Genomic DNA, 24,258 nt, shown 5'->3' with positions numbered 1-24,258 from the left:
TCCCAACAGCTCAGGAGACTGATGCAGGAGGATCACCATTTCAAAGTCAGCTTCAGCAAAAACAAGGCACCAAGCCACTCAGTGAGACCCTGACTTTAAATAAAATATAAAGTTGGGGTGGGGATGTGGCTCAGGTGATCATGTGCCCCTGAGTTTAATCCCTAATATTTCCCCCTTACAAAATATATTAACTTTTCTTCAGGAGAATGGTCCTTGCTAGAAGCAAGGGAGGAAGAACATACAAGTTGGGAGAATTACAGGTGTGCAAAGAATGTCAATCTTAGGATGTGTTGTGAAACAGTTAAGGAGCACATTGCAGGCAAGACCCCTTACAGTGAGAAGAAGGTCTCCATGCTATTGTGGCAGCATGTCATTGTGTACAGGGAGCAGGGTGATTTCAGAAGCTTAATCAGAGTAGATGATCAGCCATGATGACCTGGGTGTTAAGTCATTTCCTAGCAAACGGAATCATAACAGTAGAACTGGTGCTATATATAGTAACAGCATTAGTAGCAAGAGCCAAAAAATTCTCTGCAAAGCTGTTCTCTGTGGTATAATGATTTTATGTATATAATATAATGGATTTAAAGCCATGATGTTAGAGTTAGATATGATAAATAAGTTGCAAGAGGGTTTTAAATGTAATCACTATAAAGAAATTATACAAGTTTTAGCTGCCTTAAACACTAATTATCCTGAATTGATCATTGCTCAATCTATGCATGGATCCAAACATACATTGTATTTCATTAATATGTTCAAGTATTTTGTGCAAATAAAAATTAAATTAATTAATTAAAAAATTGTAAGCTGATATTCTCACCCCAGGATAAATAAATCACTACTTTTCAACAGCTGGTGGGTAGAAACAGATAAACTATGCCCATATTTAGAGACTACATTGCTTTTTTTAATTAATGTGATTTGTGAATTGTATAGTTTATTGAGACATTTTCTGTGGCCTTAGTAAGTATATTGACTTTCACTGTCTCTTCATACATTTAATGACTGTGTTCCTGAAGTCAATGCAGATTTAAGAGTCCTTCTTGAAATAAATGCAGAGTGAAGTAAAAGATTTGAATAGAACTCTCGAAACTAAAGTTTATGAAAAGAAAAAAATGGGTCAAAAGATTGTATGATAAATCCCATTTAAGGAAATAAAGACAAATTAATACCAGCAAATACACACAAAATTAAAAAGAAAAAAATGTTCTATAAAATGTGAGAAGGAGAAAGAGATAAAATTGGCATAGAGAAACCAAAATAGGTTCAAAAAGAGGTGGGTAGAAAAGAGAAAGAAAAACATTTCAAAACATAATGAATGATATTAACATTAATGATATTTAAAAATGTGAATCAATCATATATACCAACAATAACTGGTGTTATGTGGGTAAAAACTATATCTGTTTTCAGAATTTGATGAAAACCTCAAAATCTAATAATATGCTAGTGAAGATTTAAATCTGTAAAAAAAAAATTACCAGTCTGAAGTACACCATAAAGAATTTAGATTAAATACTTGGGAATAAAAATCAGCCTTTTCTTAATATTGAATATTAAAATACAAGTAAGAAATGTATTCAGAATTATGAGGAGGCAATTCAGTGGAAAATGTACAACCATCAATCAATAATATATTAATAATGAAGTATTATAATACAAATAATAATAAAGAAAAACATAACAATCATAAATTTCTCCTTTAATAACATGTCTTTTAAAAAGAGCTTAAATTAGAAAATACAAAAAAATAGAATAAGAATAAATAATATATGAAGACTGTTGAAAACCATAGTCTAATATAATAAAACCTTACTTTTTAATAATTGAAATATATATTTTTAGGAAAAAATGTAGACATTAAAAGATGATATACCTGTAAAGAATAATGTTATGAAGAAAGAAAACCATTCTTCTATACTGCAATGATTAAAAGGAATGTCACAGAAAAAATGAAGAAATTAAACTTAAAACTGATTATTCCTACACACGCAAAGCTTTTAGTATATTGGAGTCATGAAGTAAATAGTCACAGAAATATGAACTGACTTATTTTTTGGAACAGTATTTATGTCACACAAAGATTCTAATAGAGAAAATGTATTCAACTTTCATAAATTAATACTTAACGATAAAGTAAATAAAATGTTATTTACCCCAGATTATAAATATTAAAATCAATAAAGAAAACATTGACAAATATGAGAATAAATTGAAAATTAACAATTAGAAGGAATTTAATATACTCCTTCAAAATTTTGATATGCAAAAGTGAAAAAAAAACTCATAATCCTATAATTGGCAAATTTGTAAAATCTTGAGTCAAAGACCTTAGAGCTCTAAGTCAAGAAAAAATATGTGATAATTTTAATGATCAATAAATGTCTTATTTCTGGATAATTTTGGATAACTATGACATTGCATTAACACAGAAGTCCATGAAATAAAGTATACATAAAAAATCAATAACATATGGAAATACTTAGACATTCAAAGTAGCTTCAAATATTTGTATACAGAGGTATGTAGTTTCATAGGGCTACAGTAGACAAGTACTAAGAATTATTTTCTTATCATTTTATAGTCTGGAAATCTGAAGTTAAGCTGTGTGCAGATCCCTTTTTCCTCTTAAGGCCAGGGAAGAGTCCTGCCAGGTACATACCTTTCTTTTAGTGGTTAATGTCACCCCATCATGTGTCCTGCCTTCACTCTAATCTCTACTTCTGCAGTTACATGATTCTGGGGTGTTCTCACTGTTTTACCACCTGATCTTAAAACAGTAACGATCTTTTGGGTTAGTGTTCACCATAAGTGTTGTGACCACATCTTAACTAATTTCCTCTGTAAAGATGTTTTTTTTTTTTTTTTTTTCCAAAGGAAGTCACATGAGATAATGGTAGACATGGGTTTGGGAGAGGGGAATTTAATGTCAATGTACTTGATAACTTTGAAGATATATTTTAAAACATGTTTTTATCTTCAAGGGATTCATTATTTTATTAAAGGAATGTTCACATGAAAATGGATAATTAATATTGAATAATTGAGAATAAATAATTTACCATAACAAAATGGCCAAAGCTAATCTGGTTGAAATAGCAATTATACCTCTAGCTTTTCTTCTAAGTCTCTAGAATATACAAATAGGTTATTAGTTGGATTAATATTAAGCAGAATGTAAAAGACAAAATACTCTTAAAATATTATATGAACTGAGATTTCTTTTAAAGTAGCAACAGAATTTGCTGACAATAGTTCTGAAAAACATAAAATTAACAATTTTCACAGCTCTGCCTTGTTTTTGGCATGAAGTGATTCTGTATTATATTGCAGACATTCTGCCTTACCTTGGGTATTTTCAGAAAGTAATGAGAAATGTCATTCAAGGATGTTTGAAGAACCACAGATCAGAGAGCAAAAAGCCCTTTGATCTTTCTTTGAGTAAAGGAGATATCGAATTGGCAAATGTTACTACATAATACAATAGAAATTCCATTAACTGAAAAAAATCTTATATTGGCATGACACTCAATAGGAAGTACGGAGTTTATTATCATATAACCTTAATAACAATTCAAGCTCTATTGGAAAGCTCAAAATCATCTGGATTATTACAAGCCTTTCAAGTCACTACACAATATGACTTCTATTCATTGCTTTAAAGTTGTGCTAAAATATTAAAGAATAAATTTAAAAATTAAAATAATCAATAAGGGTTTTTATAGTTTAACATTGACACTAATTGATAAAATGTTTGAACAACATAGATAGTTAATTCACTGTTGTCCTATACCTTTCAATATTTTCTTGATTCACTATTCACTAGGGATAAAGGAACATCCAATATGTTATATTTAATCTGCAGACTCATTTGTTATATATAAGAAGCTATGTGTATTAATTCATTCTGGACTTATTAGTAGAGTTGTAAGTTTTAGTCATCATTCTAAATGACAGAGATATCTGAGTGAGAAATATTTTTTAAAGAAACGCTACATAGAAATTGCATGTTAGTATGAGAGGTAAAATAATAAAAAAGTAAATTATATATATTATAGTGGCTTGAAAATAGATAGAGAATAGTATTAAAACAGGAATTTGGAATTTGCTACACATTGGGGGTGTTGTGAATTACAACAAGAAATAACAATAACACTGAAAAGATTTGAAAGAAGTTAGGGAATGGCCTCTTGAGATATCTATGAAAGAGAATTAAAGGTAGAGAAAAGCATTACTTATAGTCAGAGTGGAAGCCCTGAGACAGGAGTATATCCACTTGGTTTAGAGATTAGCCAGACAATAAGAGTGGTCACAAGCGGAGTCTGCATGTGCTGGCTAGGAGATAATAACAGGTGAGGTCAGAGAGATGACCAAGGGCCAAATTGTAGACATGAAGCTGTGGGGCTGCATTCATTCAGTCAGAAACAAATGTGAAATATTCTTTGTACCATGATTCATATTACTCAATGTTTTTCCATCTCATAAATTATATGTTTTTTACATATATGTATTTTAGATAATTTTATATTCAAAAACACAAGTGTATATATTTAAATACTCTATAAAACTTGTTTTTCCTTTATGATTGCAAAATTTTAAAACTGTACCTATTCAAGGCATCATGATTTCTTCTACTTAAAATACATTTTAAAATATATTTGATACATGTTTTGGTAATACTTTTATCAAAAATTACCCAAATGTTTTTATGTAGGAATAATTAAGACTAATTTTGGTAAAATGATTTCAAATAATAGTGTTTATAGTACCCAACCTTCAAGACCTCAGTGACAACTTCTGAAATTTCTGTTCACATTGTACTGTTGCTCTGTATGGAAGTAGCATCTGACACAAGAAGAAATGTGTCACTGTTAACATGAAGTTCCCCACTGGGGATCCTTCTTTATTTTCTTTTTTTTCTCTCTCATTCTTGTGCCACCAGGGAACTCTAGTCCGCCAATATCCATGTGAAGGAGGTTGGATATGGGTTCCCCACTCTCAGCTGAACCTTGAGGAATCTGAATCACCAACAAACAATTTAGATATAACCTTATGGAACATCCAAAGTGAGAAATTCTCACCTAAGTTCTCTTCCAAAATCTCGGTCTTGAGCCTCCCAAATTGCATAAGAAACAAAATGTTCATTGTTTTAAGCTACTATGTTTTAAGATTAATATTCATGGAAAGAAAACTAATATATATCTATATATATATATCTATGTGTGTATATATATATATATACATAGATATATATTATATATATATATATATATATATATATATATATATATATACACAGAGAGAGAGTTTGGAACTCATATATATATATATATATATAGATAGATAGATAGATAGATAGATAGATAGATATAGATATATATAATATATGTATATATATATAGAGAGAGTTTGGAACCAAAAGCAGAAAAATTGGTGTAAGAGTAGTCCAACATGAGCAATAATTGATTGGCCTTTGGTGACTTTAAAGATAGGAGATGTAATTAGAATAGGCAAGAAAATAGACTCTACTTTAAAACCTCCAGAAGTAAATAAAGCAATCTTTACACTTGATTTAAGTTTAGTCCAGTGAGACATATTTTGGACTTTTGTTCTCCAGAACTATAAGATTATAATCTTACATTTTTTTATATTGGAGTTTATGAAAAATTATATTACAGCCTCAGGAAACTATTGTAGACGTTTGTGCCCATAACTTATACATTAATGTAACATAGATCCAGAAATCTAGTTGTTGCTTTAGAACTGGGAACTAGCCAGAGGTGTAAATTTTGATCACGCTAGAAAGAGCTTAGATTTCTTAAGTTCCCTATAACACATGTAGACATTTAAAACTCCAGAGGTTAAGGTGAGCATGGCATAGAAAACATATTAACTTTTAGAACTCTTAAATTATTATGCCCACAGTTAATTAGAAATATAAATATTAGCTGGATGTGTAAATAAGTGGTAGAGCATTTGCCTAGTATGTGTGAGACCATGGATACTATCCACAACATGGCAAAAAAAAAAAAAAAATAGAAAAGAAAAAGGAAAGAAAAGAAATATGGATTTTGAAGGTATTGTTGGTGAGGGCAACAATAAATAAGAAATGGATTATTGGAAATTGAAGGGAAAGAATCAAAGGGGAAATTGGAAAAAATAAGTAGTCATTGGTCTTAAATTATTTGAAACTTCAGCCACTCAAATGCTGAATATTTGACTAGTTCTCAAAACTAGTGAATAATTGCTCTGAGCTGTTGTTTCCACCCTTTGAGTCCTCCTTCCTTTTTCATTAATCATAGCAGGTGGTGTTCTTCAAATGTAGCTGTCAGTTGAAGAAAGTCTCATTTTCATTTTGTATTGTCTCTGACATTTTCAGTTCAAGATGGTAACGTTTCTAAATATAGAGGAGACTATAGAGGGCCAGGCCATTAGATAAAAGCCTATTTTCTTCCTTCCTTCCTTTCACTCTCCCCCCGCCTTTTTTTTTTTCTTTTTCTTTCTTTCTTTTTTTTGTATCAGGGATTGAACCTAGGGGCACTTAATCACTGAGTCACATCCCTAGCCTATTTTTTAATTTTATTTAGAGACAGGGTCTCACTGAGTTGCTTAAGGCCTTGATAAATTGCTGAGGCTGGCTTTGAACTGTGATTTTCTTGTCTTAGCCTCCAGAGCTACTGGGATTATAGTTGTGGCCACCATGCTTGGTCTAAAAGCCTATTTTCAATCTCTCTCTCTCTCTCTCTCTCTCTCTCTCTCTCTCTCTCCCCTAATGTTGTATTTTGTTTGTTTGTTTGTTGCAGATGAACACACAATATCTTTATTTATTTTTATGTGGTGCTGAGAATTGAACCCAGTGCCTCACACATCCAAAGCAAGCACTTTACCACTGAGCTACAGCCCCAGCCTCCTATTTCAATCTCTTAAAGATAAACTTTTCATTCTCTCTGGAAACACTATGGGACAATAACCTGGTGTATCTCAAAACACTAATGCTTTATTGGAAGAATAACCGAGGCACAAGTTTTACAATCTTTATAGGTACTGTGTCTTCATCAATCTTTGATCTTTCTCAGGTCTCAAATATTTTTAGTAGTATCTTATCTTTATATTTTACCTATGTTTTTCCTAGTAGTATCTTAAATTTGATCTTTTCTCAGAGATTTAGCATTATCTGCCATCTGAGAGGAGTGAGGATTTTCAAAACCATTAAGGTCAGTATTTAATAGCCTTTCCTTTGCAACATTTCCTTTGTCTCACATTTTACTCTAAGCAACAAAAAGATAACTGTAGCACACTCAAGTCTCTGACAGGGAGGCAGTTCTTCATGGACCCCTGGTATGTCTACACCTCTAAATGCTTTTCAATGATGTTCGCATTGCAGACTGACTTGGAAGACAGATGTAGTACCTCGAACTAAGATTTCTAGCCCTCAACAATGAAGATCAAGTCTCCTGCTGTGAAAATATTTTACAAGTTTAACTGAGAGTTATTATATTGTTACTATAACAAGATCAGCTGTATATATATATATATATATATATATATATATATATATATGTATATATATATATATATGTGTATATATATATATATATATATGTATATATATATATATATAAGCTGGATGTGTAAATAAGTGGTAGAGCCTTTGCCTAGTATATACACACACATATAACGTCTGAAGGTCCAAAGTCAGAAATGTATGTTAGTGGGATAAATTGAGAAATATGAATATTAGCTGGATGTTTAAATAAGTGGTAGAGCATTTGCCTAGTATGTGTGAGACCATGGATACCATCCACAGCATGGAAAAAAAAAAGAAAAAGAAAAGAAATACCGGTTTTAAAGATATTGTTGGTGAGGGCAACAATAAATAAGAAATGGATTATTGGAAATTGAAGGGAAGTAAACAAAGGGGAAAATGGAAAAAAATACATCAGAATAGATGTTTTCTTTCAGAACGTTCTAAGAAAGAATAGGTTTGTATTCTAAAAGCAGCTTTTAGAGGCTGCTTACATTCCTTTGCTTGTGATCTCCTTCAAAATCATAAATGGCTGGTCTAATCTTCCCCATGCATCACCTCACTTTGACTTTTCTGTCTTCCTCTTTAAATTATAAAAACTCTTGTAATTGCATTGGATTCACCTGGAACATAAAGATGCATCCAAAATATTCACTCCCTCTAAAAATCCTTAATTTTATGACATGTGCAGAATCACTTTTGTTATATAAAGTAGCATATCCATGATTCCTGGGGATTAGGGCATGAACATTTTTGAAAGACATTATTCTGGCTAATAGTGCAATCAATATTCCTTTGCAAATTTGAAAATGTTTGTCAATTTCATCATTCTTTCAAGTTCAAAATGTCATTTCTCATCCATCCAAAAGTCCCCAGTTTTATCTTCTAAATCATCCAGATGACTTATGAATAAAATCTGAGTATAACTCACTTGGGGACAATGTTTCAATTATTCTGTGGACCTATGAAACTAAAACAAAATTTCTGTGCTCCCAAAGCACAACATTGGAAGAGGAACAGGATATCAGTTAAGACAATCATGAAATCCAACTGGACAAACTGCATTAGATTTTAAAGTATATATATATATATATATATATATATATATATATATATATATATATATACACATACACATATACATACATATATATACACACACATATATATGCACTTTTCTTGGTTTTAGTTTTTTTGAATATACTCTATACTCATGGTTTCTCTGTCTTTGGAGTCATTGCTTGTTTTTCGGAATCTTAGCCCCTATTTACAGTTAAGTAATTTGACTCACCTCTTTCTTACAGGTAGAATTAGGAAAATCAATAGCTTTCATTCATGTCCTCATTTGTCACTTTTGATCTGAACTGGCAGTGTTTTTACTGGTAAATTTACCTAGATCTTTGTTCTTCTCCAATATATATCAAAGGAAAAACTATTACATATAGTCTATTCCACTGATCTTTCCTAAGAATTCCATTTCTATTCCTTGCTTCTGTCCCCATGGTTGTATGTGCATGTCTAATCACTTCAAATGACCTCAGTGTCAATGAACATTGCAACCCTTAATTCCTTCCAAGATACTTAGAAAAAAAGGTTTGCAGTCACATCTGTGGATTTCTAGAGCATGTTTTACTGACAGTGAACATTCAAATTTAGGATCTTTTTTACTCATGATCTAGTTAGGCTGAGAATTTCTAAAATTTTCCTCAGTGTGTGACTTTCCTTGCACATTTTAACTCTATGTAGTTGAAGTACTCAATCTACATCTTTAATACCTTGCTTAGAAATCTATAGCTTATCCAAGATTGTCTTTTACACATTTTGCTTTCCTTATAATATTAGGACACAACTCAACTAAGGTTCTGCTACTATCTGCTACTATAAGGATAAACATTTCCTTATGCAAACATAAATCAGTGAGGCCAGGAATATCTGCGATAGTGAGCCTCCAACAGGGCTTGCAATGATCCCTGTCCTGTCCCTAGGAATTCATATCTTTTTATAGATGCCTCATATTTAACCAGGGTTTTTTAATGTACTAAATAGCGAATGGCAGAATATTTCATTTACACACACATTTATATTCTCTCTCTCTCTCTCTCTCTCTCTCTCTCTCTCTCTGGCAGATATATGTTATCATACTTTAAGCAGCAACATGAAGAGTCCCATTAGTGAGAAACTAAGGACTCAGAGTCAGCAAGGAACTAGGAGCTTCCAGCTAGTCATCAGGTGAGTGGGCTTGGAAGCTTTGCTTAGGTCTTGAGACCCCTACTGCCCCAGATAAGAACTGTGGCATTGTTACACTACCTTTGAAATCAAACCACCTAGCTCCCTGCCTTCAGGATCCCTGACAGGAAGAAACCATATGAGAAAACATTTTTTGTTTTAAGTGACATAATTGTAGAGTAATTTGCTAAGCAGCAATATGACTTATTCACTATTTTTAAAAAACATTTTATTAGTTATTGATGGACCTGTATTTATTTATTTGCTTATATGTGGTGCTGAGTATCAAACCAGTGCCTCACACATGCTAGGCAAGTGCTCTACCACTAAGCCACAACCCCAGCCCTACTTATTCACTCTTGACTTAGTTTTTCTTGAATGCTATACTTCAAAACAGAGATTGTCACTTTAAGAAACAGAAATATTATTGGTCTTATAAAAAATACAAAAGCTTGAGTTTTCTTTTGATAGGGTAATAGAAAACATTTTAATAAGTATGTTAGACCAATAAAATTCAAATGATAAATATTTGAGCAAAACTCAATCAAATGTACAGCTTATTTAAAAAAAGATAACTATAAAAGCATTCTAAATAGCACTGAATATTTTTTGCTTTCACATTTATTTGCAGCACTTGTTTTTGTATTGCTGATTTTGCTGTTTCTTTAACTGTGAATAAAAAGTAAACATTAAACTGCTGACTACATGAAACATTACAAATGTGACATTTTCCTGCCCTTACTTTAGAATAAATTGGTGAACACACCTAAAGCTTTTGCAAATATTTCCTATTTATGCTTTGGATTTTACAGAAAAAGAAATGTACATTTACATGAAATAAAGTGTCATATGAAAAATTAAGAGCTTTTGTTAAGTGGAAAAAATCCGGAACATAAAAATAAAATGAATCTTTTAGCATAATTTATAATGCAATTTTAATACAGAGAAAGTAAAGCAGAAAATTTAATTTTAAAGATTGCTTTTCTTCTGTGGTATGGTAATAATATTTTTGAGTATTTTAGCACTTGGGTAAAACTTTCTAAGTATGCAATTTAAAAAGAATCGCAAAATGCCCCATTTGTACTGATTAGTGTAATCCTTTTGATAGTGTTTAAGTGAGAGCATCTATTGTATTTTGTTACCAGATATGTTTCTTTTCCTATTAAATGCCAGGGTTTCATTAAGGTTGTTTTTACTACATCTTAAATTCACTACAATGCAATTCAATTGTCTCATGGAAGATGGGAAAGTGAGATATGGAAATATTTAACTGACTAACCTTAGCCCAGATGAAAATTTGAATTGTTATTACTTAATTTTAAAGCATTTTGCTTTCCTTTCTTATTCAATAGCTTAGAAAGCTCTCCATTTATACCTTTTAAAATATCTTCCTTTAATAAGTCTCAATTGTTCTGAAAAAAGTCATTATTTTGTATTTCCCTGTATTTTCAGTAACTTAGGCATTTATAATTAATATGTAAAAATAAAAATACATATCAGGAAATAATTGTAAAGAAGAAAATCATTAAGTCTCCAACATCTTTAAATGTCATGTGGTTTCTATTGTCATTTGTTCATTGGTGAATAAGAACATGTGATTGTTTCTCTTTATTTCTCAAAAAATTTCTCAATTTGACAAAAATAAAATATTGATATGCATTTTAATTTTATATGTATCCTAATTGATCTATTTATTAAAGAATGAAGAACATTTTATAATTATAATGTTTTCTCTCAATTATAAACAAATACCATGTATATCAAATTAAAATATATTTTTGATAGTCTGAAGAAAAGCAATCATATTCTATTATAGATTTCTATATATAATCAATTTTTAATTTTTGTTAGTGTTTCACCAGTTTTCAAATTCAAGGTTTATAAATAATGGGTGATTTGTAAAATTTATTTTGTCAATGCATGGATCTACTTGAAGTCTTTGTTGTTGTCATGGAAACTTTAAAAAAGTTTATTCTTCCTATGTGGAATCACTTTCTAGTTGAAAATAAAATGACACAAAAACATATAGAGAGACCTTCAGTGTTGCCTAGAAATAGTGCTTCTTTTTTCTAGTGTTAGAGTCTGAGTGGTGGGTGATTTGAGTCCTGATCCTCAGAACTAGGAAGAGCTTTGATTCTATGTCTTGTCAATTGGCCTTTTACAGAAGTGAAATGAGCCTGTACATGTGAGCTCTTATTTGAACTCTAGCATTACCCTGTCCCAGATTCTAGGCAAGATGCAATACTTGCAGGAAAGGACACAAGACAGAGCAGATCACTGGATCTCTATGAGTAGGACTGCTACCCTGATCTGCTATCAGGCCCAAAAGTTTTCTGTGAAGAATAAGTAAACTTTTGTTATAGCTTGTCTTACAGAGCTTCAAGTTATATACCTTTCTTTTTAGAAACTGCAAATGACCTTTTCCTTGAAGAATCAGGGACAAGATTGGAGAACTCCATGTGGGCGCTTAAGGATCCCTGTTGGCACTCCTCTCACCAGTCCCCCTTGGAGGTCCAGTGTAGACCTAGATAGAGGTGTGTTGCTTCCTGCCTAACTCTGCTGGCAGGTGTATTTTAGCCATGGAAGGTACTCAGACCTTGTTCTTGCCTATGAGCCTTTGCAGAGTTTTAATGCATAGGAGTGTCCTTTAAGCAATGCAGTCTGTGAAATGGAAAATAAATTGCCCAGTTTCTTTGCCCTTTGACAGAACAGATCTTTGTTTATTCTAAATTGTGCATTAGAGGGATAAGTCACAATTTCCTATTCTGAGAACCACAAGTTACAAATCTTTCTTTCTTTCTTTCTTTCTCTCTCTCTCTCTCTCTCTCTCTCTCTCTCTCTCTTGCTTTTCTTCTTTCTGTTTTGTTTCCTACTTTCTGCATATTTCCTGATGTGACCTCTCAAATCAAATAGTTAAATGCAATTAATTGTGTCTGGTTCTGTGTCCAGACTATTCCAACTTACAATGACTAATATGCTTCAACTTTCAATGATAATGTATAGAGACAAAAGAAAACTCTGTTTTTTAAGCTGTGTTTTCATCACTGACTTTTTAATAATAGCACCTATTCTACTGACACTGACTCTGCAGGAAATGAAAATTGAGAACCCCTGGCTCAAGAGACTTGAGAGGAAGGTAAAAGATCAAGAAGGCAGAATCATCCTATTTGTGTGGGAGTGACATAATTTTAGACACCTGTATATTTTTATAACAAAAAGATTTACTTTTAATTTCATATTATAGACTCAAATGTTAACAATAAAATATTTCGTATCTTTATGAAGTTGTAGAAGGAACTTGTTAGAATCCTGGATTTGTCTGAAAGTTAAAAAACAGAATTTATACTTTAAAATTCTCCCTTTCCTGACTGGTCTCCTAGAGTCAAGAAACATTTGATTATTCACTTGTTCTTCTATAACTTAAAAGAGCATCTAGAATACATTTTGCATACTTATGAATTATGGTGATTTTCAGTTCATATGTATTATCAACTAGAGTAGATTTAAGTGCTATGGTGTTCTAATATCTCCAAGCAAAATTAAAACAGTGATGGACTCATGCCTCCAATTTTAAACTGAAAGTAGCTTTTGAATGAATTGTATGTGTTCATTATTTTCAAGTCATATAATTATGCTGCATATATATAGATTAAAGCATCCAAAATTCAGTAACTCTTATAATTATGCACTTAATGTTATCTATGTTATGAGGTTGTTTTGAAACACAAAATGATGATCATTAAGGCTGCATAATTATTATTGTTATTATTATTAGTTTTAGCTCAGTAATACCATACTTCTTGCAATGTTTTGTATCTTAAAATCATAACTTTCTATATTTACTGCTGCAAATATGAGTTTAGAAACAGTACATATCAATATGCTCCAGTGTCCTTTCTTCAATAAATTCTCTTTCTTTAGGACCCTGCCTAGAAGACTTGGTTGTGCTAGAATAGAAATAATAGCCTGTTTTTAAAATCAAAAAGTGAAAAAAAAATAAAGTTTTAAATATTTGTCTTTAAAGAATTAAAGAATTTGCATGGGTGCAGGAAGCAATTATTTTCAGTTCAAAAATATAATTTCTATCATTCAATTTTAAATAAATTATTTGTAGTCTTAAATTTAAATATTACCTGTACATCATTAAAGCTTTTGGAAGCAGTTTGATTTCTTTTAAATTCTTGTTTATAAATTAGTTTTTAGATATCTAATGTTTTGAAAAATAATAGGCTAATGTCACATGTAAGACATTTTATGATTAAAAGCATGTACAATCCTACTCAATTCTAAATAATAAATATGTCAAAAAGATGTATTTTGGTGATGTTAAGATGAATGATAAATTTTGAAAGATTTAATAAAAATGAAAAATTATCATCTTTAATGTAATAATAATAAATAAACAATATGAATTAATATATCAAATAATCTATAGAATCAGAAGAAAAAAATATCTTTCTTTAGTATACTAATTAATAGGAAGATATTCAATTCATGGCAATTTTCCCATTGAATTAACTTGTCAGTATAGGATCAAGAATACCACAAGGTGCTAATAGACACTTTGATTATTTATAGAAAGGCATTTTTAAAATTTTATAGAACAGAGAAATGCAAGAGAGAACAAAAATAAAAATCGAATTTTGGAATTATAACAACCTATTAAGGAATTCTATAATTATATCTCAAAAATTGGAGTTTTTCTCAATATTTTAGTATCCTTTTTCTCATTTTTTAAAAGCCATTTTAGTACAAAAAAAATGATTAGCAAACTCAAGGAATAGAAAGTATAGTCATTAAAATTTCTCAACTTGCAATGTTTGATCACAATTTATGGTACAGCATGTATTGTTATTTGACCACTTGATTAACTCATATTTTTCCTGTGGGCTCCTTATTCTTGGAAATGCTTTCTCCCTCTACTCTTTAATACATCCAGTGGTGGGCACATGGACAGTTTCAGTCATTGGGACTTAATGCAAAGTTTGTTCAGGGAGAATTCTAGGGGAAAAAGAAAAGAAAAACAGCATTAGTTGTCAAACTAAATTTTCTTTTAACCCTTTTTTTTCTTATTTGGGTAATGTGCCTGGGCTAAAGTGATATTAAGAGTTGGTTTCAGTTATGTTGAGACAATGAGAGAAAAATCAAAGGAAACTGAGATGTTAAATTAGAGAGCTGAGATTTCACTTCAGAGGTGATCAGACCAGAATCTTCTAACCTAGGACAATTTGTTCTTGGAGTCAAATGTATGCGTGTTTTAAAAATACTTGCTGCTTAAAGCATTATAGCTTATATACAATATTTATCCTGAGACATAATTTAGAGAAAATCATTGACTATATTAAAAAATGTGTTGAATTTATAATAAGAAAAATAACAGATGTAAAATTAATATTACTATTTATTTAAGTATGTTTTAATTTGTTATAAAAAAGGAGAAAGGAATTAATGGATAAAAAATTTTAATAAACTTGAAAACAAAAGACCATAGGGAAATAATAAAACTAATGTTTCTTTTGTTTGTTTCAAGATCAATAAAATGTATAAATCTCCAGTCACACTAAGTATAAAAACAAAAACTTGGCCCAAACTGAAGTATCAATGATAAAAATAGATTATTTTTATATATTACTTAGACATGATTATGAAAAAAATATATAAAAATACATTTGACAGCTTTGACAAAATGGACACAGTCCTTGAAAGATACAAACTACTAAAGAGTAGTCAAAAAAAAAAAGTAATTTGTAATTTTATATGTCTGCAGATCAGTTGTTTTTTTTTTTTTTTGGAGTTACAAATTATACCACTGGAACCTCAAAAACTAGAATTAGAACACTAAAGCTATACAAATCTTAACCTCAAAAGTCTCAATAGCAAATGGTACCAAATAATTAAGGAAATAAATAGTATCAATTCCATGGACACTCTCAGAAAAGTAGAGGGAATAAATCACAATTCATTATATGAACCCTGAATTATCATGACTCTAAAAAGAAAAAACTATAAGAAGTTAAATTGTGGTGAGCCGCTTCTGCCGTTTCTGCAGACTATGGTCGCCATTACAAGATGGCGCTGGCCCCGCTGTGGTCTGTGACAAACAATTCCTTATTTGGGAGAGTTGGCGCATGGTTTTTCACCACCCTATGAGAAAGCTCCACATGGCAGCTTCGCGTTGGGGCTTGAGATGCTTTATTAAGGCTGGCAGGGGCATCCGAGAGAGAGAAGAAGAAATATCAAGGGCCTGAATAAACTGCTGAAAGAAGATTCCTGAGTTGCGTCTTCCTTGCGGGCAAGGGGTCGCGACAAGTGGTGCCGAAACCCGGGAACCAGAACTTTCAGCAGCAGGGGTGGTGCACCGGTTAATCCCAGGTAAGTGGGATCCGCGACCAAAGCGGGGTTAGTCCCAATAAGTGGGATCCGCGATCAAAGCGGGGTTAGTCCCAGGTAAGTGGGATCCGCGACCAAAGTGGGGCAGCTCCTCTGTAAAGAAAGAGAGAGCATTACATTTTATTGCAGCTGCACTGTGTACTTTCGCTTCTACTTTCGCTTTTGTTTTCTGTGTTTCTTTTGTTGTGTCATTTCGCTTTTGTTTTTTGTGCTTCTTTTGTTGTTGTGTCATGGGTGCCGCATCTTCAAGTCCGCTTCTCCTGGCCCTAGATGGCCTGTTACGTTCCAAGGGCCTGGAAGTGAAACATAGTACTTTACAGAGATTTTTACAGAAGATAGATATCGCTGCACCGTGGTTTGCATTTTCGGGCAGCCTTACTGTACCTAGTTGGGATAAATTAGGCAAAGATCTTGACTTTGCTTCTGAGCAGGGCATATTAGAGGGTGGGGTGATACCCCTTTGGAAAATGGTCCGTAGTTGCCTTACAGATGGCAGATGTCAGGAAGCACTTACTAAAGGACAGGAAGTTCTAGAGCAATTACATGAGGAGAAATCGGAGACGGCAGGAAGTGAGGTATCTCAGAAGGATGGGAGTGTGCGGAGCATGAAACAGGGGAGGAGACGATTGTATCCAGATCTCAGTACGCTGTGCACACCCCCATGTGAAAGTGGGAAGAGGAAGAGGAGGATGAGGAGGAAGAGTTCGGGAGGCTGTCTCGTCAGCTAGAGAGTTTAGCTATAGGAGAAAGGAACAGAAATAAACAGGGGCTCAAGAAAAGCGATCCCCCGGATCCACCGCCGTATGGTGGGGGTGTTTCGGGGAGAGCTTTCCATGCCCAAATATGGAGGGCTGTTAACGCTGAGATGGGTCTTGCTTATCCAGTTTTTCAGGATGACAATAGGGGAAGATTCCATGAACCTTTAGATTTTAAAATTGTGAAGACCCTGGCGGAGTCTGTGCGCACTTATGGGGTGGATGCCGCCTTCACTCTCACTCAGGTGGAGGGACTTACTAGATTTTGCATGACTCCCTCAGATTGGGCTAGTCTAGTCCGCACTTGTGTTTCCCCAGGGAAATATTAGGAGTCCAAAGTTGGCTGTTTAATGTTTCTGGCAGTACCCAAGACTCGGAGCGAGGTAGGAGGCTTAAAATTTCTGCAAATAATTCACAATTATCTAATGCTACATTACCCTCCGCAGCAGTCTGTCTCCAATCTCCGTTCCTGTTTCTTTTGGCTAATGTTACATTACAGGGGATGCTTAATTGTTCTAATGTTACCTGTCTCTTATCTGAGTGTTGGAATGGTTCTTGGACTGTAGCAGTGGTTATGAAAATTCCAACTTTTGTCCCAATCCCAGTCACTGCGGAACCAGATAAATTCCCCCATTGTTGAGCTACTTAGAGTCCGCAGGGATTTTGGAATTACGGCAGCTATAGTGACAGCTGTGGCAGTGTCTGCTGCTGCAGCGGTTACGGCCACAGTGGCCATGGCCAGTCAAGTACAAACTGCTGCCACCATTAATCAAGTTGTTCAACAAACTTCCACCATACTTGAATCCCAAAATACAATTAATCAACATATTTTGTCAGGGATTTTAGCTGCCAACCAAAGAATAGATTTACTCCAAGCTCAGGTAGAAGAATTGGCTGACTTGGTGCTTTTGGGTTGTGTTGACCAACGTGCATATTTATGCATAACCTCTGTCAGATTTAATGATTCCAGGAATGCCTCCCGCATCATTGGCGAATATTTGGCCGGAAATTGGTCCATGGCAGCGGAAGACATGATCCAGTCTCAACTAACCCAGATAGCTGTCTTGAACAGTACCCGTGTCGATCCCGTGACTTTGGGTCAATTCACCGATTGGATATCTTCTGCTTTTTCCTTCTTCAAAGAGTGGGTGGGGGTAGGCATTTTTGGTGCAATGTGTTGCTTCGGTATGTTCCTCTGTTTGTGGTTTCTCTGTCGCCTTAAGGCCCGCAGTGCTCACGATAAGGCTATGATCATACAAGCTCTTGCAGCTTTAGAAAATGGCAACTCACCTCAAGTCTGGCTTGCGCATCTTAAACAGTAAACCTTTGACATGGTCGTTACACCCCAAGTTATTATAACATTGCACTGGGATCGACATGACTTTCCTTGTTATTCTCTTAGTGTTGGAAAGCCCTTGCACTCTGCCGGTCTTACTGCCATTGCACGCAGATGGGTTTCCACACTAGTGCTTTTCTATCGCCTTAAAGTCCGTGCCTTTCTTTCAGGGTGCTGTCAACTTGTTTGTCGTTATAAACAGCCATAGTTCAGCCTCAGCTATCCCCCTTTCGTCCACCATCGTCACGATACAGGATGCGAGGCAAGGCACTGCACTTGAGTGATCCTTGACGTGGACCTCAAGGAGAGCATGTCCTATTGCATGCGGGTTAGACGCGTCCACACCCCGCCTCACGAAAAAAGGCATCGGCTGATATGGCCTCAGATCTGGGGAAGGGCCCTCCTTAGGACTGAGCCATACTATGCAGCCACTTCTGCACAGTGGGATAGGACCTCTACTCTCGCCTGTATTGTTTTAAGAAAACAGAAAGGGGGAACTGTGGTGAGCCACTTCTGCCGTTTCTGCAGACTATGGTCGCCATTACAAGATGGCGCTGGCCCTGCTGTGGTCTGTGACAAACAACTCCTTATTTGGGAGAGTAGGCGCATGGTTTTTCACCACCCTATGAGAAAGCTCCACGTGGCAGCTTCGAATTGGGGCTTGAGATGCTTTATTAAGGCTGGCAGGGGCATCCGAGAGAGAGAAGAAGAAATATCAAGGGCCTGAATAAACTGCTGAAAGAAGATTCCTGAGTTGCGTCTTCCTTGCGGGCAAGGGGTCGCAACATTAAATAACAGAGCAATATGTCAGAGAATAGATGCAAAAAACTGACCAAACAAAAAAAAAAAAACCCAAATTTACCAATATATAAACATAGTAATTTATAAACATTAATTTGCTTATATAAGGAGTTAGTATACCTAAGACTGAGATAAAACACTCATAAAAAAAATGTCTCTCCATACTCCTAAGGCCACGTTGGGCAGGGCATTTTCATGGATCACTATATGGCAGAAAAGTCACTGTGGTGCTGTGCCTAAAGATCTTGCTAAAAATCTACCCTTCATCATGTTAGCATAGGTGGCCATGAAGTTTGGTCTCCTGAGAGATACTCTCCTACAAAACAACTCAAGGGGTATATCAGGTCAAGCTGTTGGGTGTTTTTGGCCATCAAAGTAATAGAAACATCCTGTACAGACTTGATTCTGCAAATACCTACTATACTATAAGAGCTTTGCAATAGAAAATCTGCACATGGTATGGGCTTGGTGCTGGAAATTCACCCCTTGCTGTAACACTGGTCTACCCCATGCTTTAAATATAACCCTGTGGCTCTGCCATGGAGGCTTATTTGAAAGGGGACATTTTCTCTCTTTCTCTCTCTTTTTCCTCTCCTCCTCCTTAACAAGTTTAGGCAGAGAGGATTATCTTTTCTTCCCCAAATTAATCTCATTTATCTGTCCTTGAGCACACATCAAACACTGGAAGCAGATGTCCCTGGAAGATCTAGGGAGTGACTAGACTATCTCCCAAATTAACAAGAGTATTTCAACACACCATCAGTGTACACTTGGAATGCCCCCTCCCCCACCTGGCACACTTGAAATGTAGCCATTGAATCTTTAAAAAGAACCCTCTGTTCTCTCTGATGGGCAGAATCACAGCCTCTGAGACAGAAGTCCTTGTGCTTTTCCTTTGCTAGGAAAGCAATAAACTTTCTTTTCCTTTTTTTCTTAAAACCAGGTCCTTTTATTGAATTGGCATCAGCGATAAGGACTCAGCTTTCACAAACATTGCTGTGCAAGACCCTGGGGACAGAGATTCTGTACATTCTACGGGAGTCTATGGTTTCAAATACCATCCATGCTACTGTACCCTGGTACAAGAGGACATATAAAAGTGAATCAGACTGGTTATAGCAATTCAAACTTTGCTGCTGGACATGGATGCATATGTTCTATAATCTTGATGTCAGAAATAAAACCTGTTATGAAAGACTCTAGGACAAGAGGAGTTCATAAGCACCAGAATCCCAGTGCTGGAGAAGCTTTGCCCATAGACAGTCCCTGTGACCTGGAGCTGTGCTCAGAAGTGCTCAGGAGACAAGTGGTATCACAGTAAGAGAGGAAGGGTTCTGGGATTCATGGGAACCAGGAAGCAATACTGTTTTCATATTTAATATCTGCAAGCATCTTTTATTGAGAAACATAAACTAATGTTAATGGAAAATATGTAAATTGTCCAGGTCTATTTTCATAGAGAAGCATTGAGGAGTGAATTTGAGGTGGGAGGGAAAAAATTAAAAACTATAACAACAGAGAATAACAAAAGCAGAAAAAAATAGTATTTGCAAAAATAAGACATTTCTGGGAGAAAGATAATATCTATGCAAATCATTTAAATTATAAGTATAAAATATTTGTCAGATAAATAGAAGAATATTTAAATAAACCAAGATAAAATTTCCTGGTAGATTGTAGTAGACAACATTTTTATGATCTAAATTCATTCTTAATTGAACAATATATTCAATGCAACCATACTCAATATCTTAATAGAATTTTTTTGGAAGATGTTGAGCTAATTGCAGTATTTTTAAGGAAAACTAATTATCTATGACTCTAAAATATTTCTTAAAATGCAAAAAAATGCATTGCTGTATTTAATAATTTCATAATGTTACAACAAATGAATAGTGTATGGAAGAATAGAAAAAATTATTTAGTGGAGCAGAAAAGAGATTACAGGAAAAGTAAATAATCACCTTTCAAAAAATGATGCTGACTATCCATATGAAGTAAAAAAAAAAAATAGAAACCAGCTATTGTGGTGTACATGCACATTAACTTGAAATGGATGAAAGAGCTAATACAAAAACTGAAATGCTAAGTTTTCTAGCAGGAAAACAGGTCAAAAATCTTCACAAAGTTGAGATAGGAAGGATTTCTCAAATAGAAATAATAACAATACACAAGCAAAACAAATGAAATTCTGAGATTAGACTTCATATATATATATATATATATATATATATATATATATATATATATATATATATCAAAATATAATGGGAACCACAGAATGAAAAAAAGATAATTGCATATATCTCATAGCAGAAGTTTATGTAGAATATAAAATAAACTTTTAAAATTAGACAATAAGAAGATATAAAAACCTAGTAAGATGGCAAGAGATTTGTTTTTTAAACATAAATTGTAATATAATTTTATGATGAAATCCTACTCTACATTTAAAAGAAGTAATAATAGGCAATATATTAAAACAATATAGTTAGATTTCAAAATCATTATCTTAAATAAGTCAGAATTCATTTATATGAAATTGTGAAAGACCAAAAATAAATAAAAGAACAAAAAGCATAAAAGCTATTGTTCAGAGCCAAGATAGGAGTGTCTCAATGGAGAAAAGAAAAAAAAATCCTTACTTAGAATCCAGTGCAGTATATGATCATAGGAGGATCTTATTTAACAAATCCGATGTTTTGTATGTTATACTTGATAAATCTTGGTCTTTGCAATATATTCCAATATATTTTAGAATATATTTTAGCCCAAATCTTTAAAATAATAAAAGGTTCTGATATTCAAGGGGATAAATGCAAAATGTCTGAGATGTTCAATTATTCATGAGAACTTACTCTCAAACTTTGACATATGTTTTTCTAAGGTAAATATTTAAATATATTGTGGCAAGTTTGATTTTGTATATTATGAAAACAGTATTAACTGCTTTGTGTTTTGAGGTTAACTTACCTATTTAGGGTCAGTTTATACCTGAAGAATTAGAAATAAACACACTGACAAAAGTTAATGTATTTCAGAAAACTAAGTATAACCCAAAAGTCAGGTGATTTAAATTATCCACTTTAAAATCACAGAGATGATTCACTGCCAATTAACCTTTTCAAATTAAATGATATGATCCAAAGATAGACAGATAATGACAAGCAAAATGGTAATCATAAAGTCTTAGCTTTTGACTAGAATTCTCTTTGATGAATATGTAAGGAAACTCTTTAATAGGAAACTAGTTCAGATATGATCTTCTTTGAAGATACACCTGCAATCATCTGTCTGGTGGAGAACATACCTGAATGATTCTATTTACAATCTATATTTTGTTACTATTGGAATTAAAAGACAGATAGAAGTGATGATAGCCATAAGATTCCCTGAAATCACTTCATTCCATGCAATGAATGCATTCTGAACGAGTGGCAGGAAAATGGTAGATACTGAGTGTTTAATACCTTCACACATGTCAGGAAAATAAGCTCAGCAATAAAGAATCTTGATATAATCCCTGTTCCTTTTGTTATTATTTAAGACCAAGTGGAAAACAGAAATCTGTTTTCAAGTATTTAGCTGCCATATGTCAGATAAGAAATGTCAGATAAAAAAAGGAGAAATGCCAATATGCCATATGAAAAATGTAATCAGGGAAAAGATAAAAATGTGAAGAGGTAATAGTTATAGTGTACCTTTCACTTTATATATAACCATCTTGTCAAGTTTGTCAGTTTTCAATATTTTCTATTTCAGAAGTTGAAGTTCATAACATTCAAAAATTTAAGTCATTATAAAATTATTTTTCTTTAATATTAGAATATAAGCTTCTCTTCATTGAAAAAAACACCTTATAATTCATGAACATTTTGCCTCTCTCCCAATGGGTCAGTCATTTACTGAGAAGAAAGAAACTTCTCACATGAGACAAGAAACTCCTCACGTGAGACAAACTCTGAATTCCAATCACAGGGATTATTTTCTTTGTGACTTGAAGTTTGAAGTAAATATACATATGTATTTAATGCCCTGCTTCCTGTTTCTCTGAAGAAGATGATCCTAATTTCCAATTCATTTTCTGCAGTAGACATGATCATTGAAACCTTAAAATGCCATATTCTGGCCTTTTCCTTTTTAGATTTCCCTCGAGAGTTGGATGAGTTGTTAGGGAAACACTTACCTTGTCTCCTAATGATCTCATGACTCACATTTGCTAAGGTCTCATGAAGAACAAGGTAATCAGACAATTAATAACATATTTCTTAATTTCTTTGATACATACAGAGGGAATAAATTTGGATGTGAAAAAGTGGATATTTAGTAATATCCACTGATTTTTTGAAAGTTTGTTATATTTTACATGATTTATTCCTTGAAGAGTTTTTAAAAGGGAAATGCTAAGGTTCATACTTATTAGAAAAAAAATGAAAAAAAAAATGAACAATTAAGTCATTAATTTCAATGTTTATACCTGAGGAAGTAGACATGAAGCAGTATATATCTGACTAATATATCAACAATTAAAAACAAAAAAATAAAACTTGTTTTTTTTAATTACATCACAGTTGAATCCATAGTGTACTTAATAACACAAGCAATGATAAAAAATTTTCCACTTTGAGTAGAAGTATAAGAGATTTCAATAAGGATGTATGAATTTCACTTTCTCTTCTAAGATAACTTTCTAAGGTTTCCTCTAAGATAAAAGTTTTAAACTCTACCTAAAATACTAGATGTAGGAAAAATAAATTTGACTATTACAATTCTATTATGGAAAGTCTTCAAGTTTTACATGACAAAACAAGAAAATCAATAAGAAACAGTTATAAGCTGGAAAGAATAAACATAAAACATACATCATGGACAAAAGGCTTATTCCATTATCTAAGTAATTGTTAAAAATGAATAGAAAGAAAGAAGAAAAACCCATGAAAAAACATGCAAAATTTATAAACAGATAATAAAAATATAAACATAATCTTTAAACATAAGCAAAATTTTAACTTTATTCAATAAAAAATTGCAATTTAAAACTATATTAAGTTATATTCCTCACCTATCAGAATTATACAAATACAAAATTTTGATAAAATAATGTGCTAATGAATCCATGACAAATTGTCACTCATAAATTGATGCTATCAGAAAAGATTAATGCAATCTCTAAGGTTGGGAGTGGAGCACTAATTGTCACAGCAAGTTCATATCTCAAGGAA

The sequence above is a fragment of the Marmota monax genome, unplaced genomic scaffold (genome assembly GCF_021218885.2).
Source record: "Marmota monax isolate L192 unplaced genomic scaffold, Marmota_monax_Labrador192_F-V1.1 WCK01_AAM20220418_F8-fsc00016, whole genome shotgun sequence".
Lineage (NCBI taxonomy): Eukaryota > Metazoa > Chordata > Mammalia > Rodentia > Sciuridae > Marmota > Marmota monax.
This window is presented reverse-complemented; position numbering follows the sequence as displayed.